This window comes from Nelumbo nucifera, chromosome 6 (genome assembly GCF_055504915.1).
Source record: "Nelumbo nucifera cultivar China Antique chromosome 6, China Antique-T2T, whole genome shotgun sequence".
NCBI classification, from domain to species: domain Eukaryota; kingdom Viridiplantae; phylum Streptophyta; class Magnoliopsida; order Proteales; family Nelumbonaceae; genus Nelumbo; species Nelumbo nucifera.
The window spans coordinates 14,222,700-14,231,084 of NC_142654.1; positions in this window are offsets into that span (position 1 = coordinate 14,222,700).

An 8,385-nucleotide genomic window follows, 5' to 3' on the forward strand; every position below is an offset into this window, starting at 1 on the left:
TACATCGAACCAGCGTTTGTATCGTAAACAAATGCAGCATTAGTGCTTGTCATCTCTTGTTAGATTGGACCTCCTGTAATTAACCATGTTTTTGTTAGTGTGAGTAGCCAGATGCCCTCAAAGGGATAACCTTGGTGTATGGATAAATCCTTCGGCCCATGGTTCAACCTACATCAACGGATAAAATGTTTAAATAAGGCATAGGTCTTATTCTCCACTTGTGTTATTTACTGTTACAGCTTGATTCACCCTTATCGGATAAACATACTGTTGCCAATGCCAACTCCGCTTGCTTGATATGGTCAATGGTTTGACTAGGTAGTTGAGAAAGCTTGGGCAGAAAATCCTATCCAGTGGAACACTTGTCTCTGATCTAACAGGCTGAACAGGTCCAAGTGCGCCTAAATTCATGCTGCAGAGATTTGTTACTGTTAACAAACTTTCTTGAATGTTAGAAGAAGCACACGCACACACATAGTTCTGTTCTACAGAAAGCGTGAACTTCAACTCTGCTTTGCAAGGAAAAATCCATTTTGAATCTTAGTCAAGTTGGGTCAAATCTGTATTCTTTGGCTCAGTGTCAGAGCATCAGCCAAGTGTTTTATTTGCCCTCTATCAATTCGCTGTTGAATGATCAGGGACTAATAGTTTTGCAAACAAAACGATGAGATGGAGCCATGGGTTTGAAGAGAGTGCAATAATGGTGGTTACATAAAGATGGTTAGTTGTTTCTAGTTGCTTTTAGGGTCATTGGTTGGGTCCCATGTTTGGCTTGCTTTATAAAATACTAAATGTTACAGAACTTCTATAGCATGTGAATGTTGGCTTAGGAATCATCTTCTCTTCTAGTCTTCCTTTTTTTGTCCTAAGATTACAACCATCGACAATTTTATTGCTTTATTTTCTTTCTGTGTACTTGTCCTCTATTTCCTGAAGCTCTTCTCTCTTTGTCATCTCTTTCTTTGGATTACAAGGGATCTATCCTTTGGATAATGGTTTTATTTGACATTTCGGTCCATCTGAAAAAATATATACGTTCAGGTTTTTAAGGGGATTGACTTTAAGCCAACAGACCGAATGCACCTGACTATTAACCAGGGGTTCTGGGGTTTTGGGTCTATGATTTTGCCTGACTCATTGACAACTCTAAATTAAACAATACCAAAAAAAGTGGTATTTACAACTATCAACCTAATGATTATCGAGTTAATCTAAAATAATCAATTAAAGGCATGTTTGAAACCATTATTGTTTTTCTTGAAAGTGGTGCCATGTTGGTGCCACGTAAGAAATTCGGTGCTGGGAAAAGTGACACCTGTTTGGTTGAGCCTTTTTTCAAGAAATGTTTTTTTTTCCCGTCTAGAATTCAAGAAAAACATGGGTTGAGAACGTTTTTTTTTTTTGCAGTTTTTTCATTTTTATGCTGATGTGATGTTGAAAAACGCCTAAATGAAAGCAACGGTTCCAAACAAAAAAATGTCATTTTTTAATAAAACAACATACCAATATAGCACCATTTTCTTATAAAACAGCACAAATGATGCTAAAAAAACAACATCGTTTCATTTATCAAAAAAAGACTAAAGCAATTGAATTTTTAATAATACTAAACTTCAAACATTATAAATAGAGAATAGGCTGCAACTTGTTCTCATCCATATCAGACAACACTTTTAATAAAGATCAAATGCGCCTTTTTTATGTTTTGTTTTTTGGTTTATTGATTTTTTCCAAGATGCTTTGCTTCAAGCACCTATTGAAATATAAAAAGCATTTCATCAAATAGAAACACTCCAAACTGAGAACTATTCCATTACAAAGAAATAAGAGAGACAAAACAACAAACTGGGTGAAGCCTTTCATCCAAAGGTGGGTACGAAATGATCATACCACATTCAACTTTAAAATGAATTGCAAATATACCTCGACTTAGAGGTCTCTTGTCTCCGAGATGAGATCTTTTGTCGTTGTTATCACATTTGGATTAAAAGAAAAAAAAAAAAAAGAGAACAATTGAGATGGCTTAACAATACTTTTCTGCGCTTCTGAAGTTGTGCCTTTTGTTAAAATGTCCAAGAAATAGTTGTAGTTTTGAAGACCTAGACGCTTAACATGAAAATACACCCAACAAACCAAGCCAAGATCATTACTTCTTACAAAGAAAGATTAAAAAAGAAAGAAATCAATTTGTTTAATAGAGAAAATGTAACAAAAGATGGGATGGTAGGGGTAGACTCTGAAATGTAAAGATAGATAAATAAAAGATAAATCTATTACTTTGAAGGTAACCCCATTTGTTAACATTTTATATGCAGGAACATTAAGTGATTTGTCTCCACAACTCTTTGACATAATATGACTCCAAATCTCTTGCCCACGAGAATTCTGCCTACGTTTACCCACAACACACTACCCCCTTTAATTGAAAATATCGCCCCTTGCATAATACTATGTAGGAGGATGAGATATTTTCCATGTGTGATTGTGATGTTATATGGGTAAACATGGACAGAATTTGTGTGGACAGGAGATCCAGACTCACATAATATTCTCTAACTTAGACCAATGAGAGAATTTGGTCAGACAAATTTGTTCGATTGGGTTGGAAAGAGTTACGTTTCCATCCCTTTAATTTCAAACATAAGAGTGAGACAAATGTGTGGTGGGGCAGGTGGAGAGCATTCTTGTTATTGGGAGCAGATCTCAACTTGAATGTATATAATATAACTTAGAGGATGCAACTTGGGCCAAGTTAGGCTAAACTCAAATTTAAAATGTTGGATTAGGTTGGAACAAATTGAAGTTGGAAGCATGTCTGTCCGCCTTGAGGTCCTATCTTGTCTAACGGCTCAATGCCTCAATGAACAAAATCATGGTATGGTATACTTGCATTTATGCAATGGTTGTATTTTTTGTCCTAAATTATATACATATATATATATATATATTTTTTTTTCTCATTTTTTTGAATTTTTTAATTCCATGCGATTTTTAAACAACCAATGAGATGCACTTTCCCAATAACCTAAATAATCACTTCTCCTAAAATTATTCCTAAACTACCTCCCCCACTATTCCCCATTATTTCTAAATTTATCTCTAATTCCTATTTATCTTCTAAATTATCTATAATTCCTATTTATCTATTAAATTATCTCTAATTCTTGTTTATCTCCTAAATTATCTCTAGTTCCTATTTTATCCTCTCTCATACTTTTTATCTATATCTATCCAAAGAAACTATGGATTAAAAAATTTAAGAATTATTTAAATATTCTAACAACATTATAAAATAACTAAAATATTTATTAAAAATACAAAAAATAATTTTATATTTTTATAAAATATATCACAAAATTATGTACTAACAATTTAAATTATGTTTTTTCTGGATCATCAATTTAAATATTTAATAATATGTAATAGCCTTAAATAAATAAAATTCAAATAACAAAAAAAATTTAAATATTTTATAGATTATTTAAATATTTAAATAACTAAATATTTATCATAACTAGATTTTAAATAGTTAAAATAACGAAATTATGTAACAAATTTAAAAAAAAAATCTTCAAAGTAGAAAAATAATTATAACATAATATTTAAATGAATAATAATTTAATATATTACAAATTTAATAATGAAATTATGTAATCATAGTATAAATTATGATTTTATGGAAAATTAAATTCAATAAATAATTAATATTTTAAATTTTAAATATTTTACATATTATTTAAGTATTTAAATAACTAAATATTTTCAATAACAAAATAATTAACATAACTAGATTTTAAATAGTTAAAATAAATAAATTATGTAATAAACTTAAAAAAAAATCTAAAAAGTAGAAAAGTAGTTATAACATAATATTGAAATTAATAATAATTTAATATTTTTACATAATACTATAAATAATTAATTTCACTTATATCAAGTAATAATTCAAGAAAATAACTTTCAAGAAAATAATAATTATTAATAATAATTTTAAACTCTTAATCTATATTTATTACATAATTATATATACTAAAATTAATATTTATTATCTTTTGTGATAAATGTATTTTCAATAAGTATGTATAAATTTATTTTGTTAAGTTATTTAATAGAAAACTTTCAATAATTATTGGAGATTGCATTACTATTATTTTTTTTTTAAATTAAATAATTGTACTTATTGTGTTTTTGTTATAAGTTATTGATTAATATTTAGTATAGATTCAACTATTATTTGAGATTATACTATTTATTGACTAAGTTAATATATTTTTAGTACTTACTGTATTTTTGTAATTATTGTACTTTTCATTATCAATATATTTTCAATAATTGTGTATTTTTTCTATACATTTTTAATAATTATGGGAGATTAAACTATTGTTATTTATTAGAGATAAGGCTATTAATTTAGCTAAAATTATGAGTGTTCATGAGTTGGTTCGGTGCAGTCGTAGGCTATTTGGCCAACCAAATTGACCCGTTCAGGTTAGGAAGTTGGTCAGCTGAAACTGACTATACTTTTGTGAAAACCAACCCACTCAAGTTGTATTGGTCTAGGTCAATTTTTTGTTTTGGTCAGTTTGTTCAAAAGATTAAAACTTAAAAATTTAATTTAGTTTTAAAAATTATAGTGTGATTATTAAATAATAAATTTAAAAATTAGATTTATGATATAAAACATTTTAGACTATGAAATATGGGAAAATTCCCACTTTTTCATATTAAAAATTATATTTAAAATATAAAATATTTATATATGTCCATGGTTAGGTCGTTCGATTTTGGTCAGTTTACAAATGGCCAAAGTGGAACTGATCCAACTTGATCGAATTGGGAAATTTTTTAACCAAAGCCAACCTAGAATACTAGAAAATCGACCAACTCGAGTCGAGTTAATTGGGTTGGTTGGTTTCATCAGTTTGATAAATAAACCTAATTGAAATTAATTATTGTTAATTTTGTATTATTAAAAATTTATTAAAAGTAGTATATAAAATATGAATAATTATTAATTATTTTAAAAGTCGAAAATATAAAACAATTGTACACTCTTATGTGTTTCTATTAGGGTCATTTATTAGAACACACTTTTAGGGATGGAAATTTTCCCCATCCCCGACAGGGACCTGACTTCCCCGATCCAATGGGGCTGGGGATGGGGATTGAGGTCCACGCCCCACCCTGACCTCGATTATATATATATATGTGTGTGTGTGTGTATTAAATGTTATTTATAATAAATATACTATTATATTATTTATATTATATATATATATATATATCAAAATATATTTAAAATATTATTTATAATTTATAATTTTTATTTATTTTAAAAATACTATTATATGAAAATATTTTGGGGATTCGGGTCCCCACGAGGAACCCATCCTTGTCAGGGAACGAGGATGGGGGTTAATTTCAGAATCGAGGTTCAGGTCTTAGGCCCATGATTTCATTAAGGAGTGTTTGTTTTGCTCTTAGGCACATGATTTTTTATTCCAAAAATACACCTAACAATTTTTTTTATAAAAAAAAACAAAATTGAATAAATGTAGACAATAGATTGGTTGCCATATCTTATTAAGGGCAAAATGGTACTTTTATTTTTATTTTCTTTTGATTAGATTTATTTAAATGAACATTAGGTCAACATTCTTATTTTCCACTGTCATTTAATTGAAGATTGATTAAATCCATTGCAAATTATAAGTGGTGTTTTAGTAAAATGATAACTATAAGGTAGATTTTAGTAAATCCATGAAACTATAAGGGGTATTTTAGTGTATGACCCTTTTTATTATTTAGCTTTCTCTTAATAAATTTCGTGCATCGCACGAGTCCCCGCTAGTACATGATATGACCTGAAACTGAAAGGGTGCACGGGAAGACAAGGTTCGGATCATGCTAAACAAACAAAAATTGCATAAATCTGTTTGTAAAATTTCATTTTATTTGCATCATGGGGCTGCTACATTATTCCTGTTCATGAGTCAGGTTTAGGCCAATCTTTTCCTTTATATTAATAGAATACTAGCGGAGGGGACCCTGTGTTGCAGGTGCTTGCTCATAAACTATCAGGTTCAAGCTCGATTCAAATTAGAGACTTGAGCTTGATCTCGAGCTCGAGCTTAGCTCAAGTCAAAAGTTTAGAAGTTCAAGCTCGACTACCTTTGATTGTAGGTCTCTCAAGAAGTCGAGGTGTCGAGCCAAGGTCTCCCTCAATTGCCAAGGTGCCAAATCGATGTCTCCCTCAGCTGGTGAAGTGTCGAGTTGAGGTTTCCCTAGCAGGTGAGGTGTCGAGCTAAGGTTTCCCTTACTTGACAAGGTGTCGAGCTGAGGTCTCCCTCAATTGTTGAGGTGCTGAGTTGAGATCTCCCTCGGTGACCGAGGTGCCTAGCCGAGCTCTCCCTCAGTGGTTGAGGTGTTGTCTAATTCGAGCTCGATTTGAATTAGAAACTTGAGCTTGAGCTCAGAAGTTCGAGCTCGGCTCGACTTGAACTCGACTACCTTTGATTGCAGGTCCCCTAGCAGCCGAGATGCCAAGCTGAGGTCTCCCTCAGTTGGAGAGAGAGTGGCATTCTTGTAATTTATAAAGAGAGAGATGACATTCTTGTAATTTGTAAGACAGAGAGAGATATAGAGAGAGAATGGCATTCTTGTAATTTGAAAGGAAAAAAAAAGCAAGAAAGAGATAGTTGGTAAGAGAGAGTGTGACATTCTTGTAATTTGAAAGAAAATAAAAAGCAAGAGAGAGAGAGAGAGAGAGTTTGTAGGAGAGAGTGGCATTCTTGTAATTTGAAAGAAAAAAAAAGTTGGTAGAGAGTGGCATTCTTGTAATTTCTATAAAAAATGCAAAAAATACTGTTATATTCCATTTCCCTCATCCTCAAGCCTTCTTACATACACATTTCAGCTTAATATATTTACTAGCGGAGGGGGCCCGGTGTTGCAGGGGCTCTCTCATAAACTATTAGGCTTGAGCTTGATTTGAATTAGAGACTTGAGCTCAAGCTCAAGCTCGGCTCGAGTCAAAAGCCTTGAAGTTTGAGCTTGGCTACCTTTGATTGCATGTTTCTCAAGTAATCGAGGTGTCGAGCCAAGGTCTCCCTCAATTGCCGAGGTGCCAAACTGAGGTCTCCCTCAGCTACTGAAGTGTCGAACCGAGGTTTCCCTAGTAGACGAGGTGTTGAGCTAAGGTCTCCTTTAGTTGACAAGGTGCCGAGCTGAGGTCTCCCTCAGTTGTCAAGGTGCTAAGCCGAGATCTCTCTTAGTGACTAAGGTACTGAGCCGAAGTCTCCCTCAATGGTTGAGGTGTCGTCTAGTTCGAGCTTGATTCGAATTAGAGACTTGAGCTTAAGTTCAGAAGTTCAAGCTCGGCTTGGCTCGAACTCGACTACCTTTGATTGTATGTCCCCTAGTAGTCGAGATGCGGAGCTGAGGTCTCCCTCGGTTGGAGAGAGAGAGTGGCATGGAGAGAGAGAGAGAGAGAGATTCTTGTAATTTGAAAGAAAAAAAGCAAAAGATAGAGAGTTGGTAGGAGAGTCGCATTCTTATAATTTGAAAGAAAAAAAAAAGCAAAAGAGAGAGAGAGAGAGTTGGTAGAGAGTGGCATTCTTGTAATTTCTATGAAAAAAGGCAAAAAATACTATTATATTCCATTTCCCTTATCCTCATGGCCTCTTACGTACACATTTCAGCTGAATAGATTTATATTGAACTTGAGCTCGATTCGAATTAGAGGCTTGAGCTTGAGCTCAGAAGTTCAAGCTCAGCTCGGCTTGAACTCGACTACCTTTGATTGCAGGTCCCCTAGCAGTCGAGATGTCAAGCTAAGGTCTCTCTCCGTTGGAGAGAGAGTGACATTCTTGTAATTTGGAAGAAAAAATGCAAGAGAGAGAGAGTTGATAGGAGAGAGTGGCATTATTGTAATTTGAAAGAAAAAAAAAGCAAAAGAGAGATAGTTGGTAGATAGTGACATTCTTGTAATTTCTATGAAAAAAGGCAAAAAGTACTTCTAGATTCCATTTCCCTCATCCTCATGCCTTCTTACGTACATGTTTCAGCTTAATATATTTATATAGATATTGATATAGATATTTAGGTTTGAGCTCAAGTTTGGCCCAATCATTGGGTCTAGATCTTGAGCCCAAGCCCAGTTCTCACATAAAGCCCAAAGCAGTGAAACCCAACAAAAAAATGAACATGAAGCCTTTTTTTACTATGATAATGGAAATACATGATATATGAAGAATTTGTGACTAATTGATGAGTATTATAAATGTGTTTACTGATTAGGTGGAACTTATTAAAATTCACAGATAAGTTTTGATTGGTCAAAACTCTTTCGATACCATATCTTTCAGACATCCTAGATTTTACCCA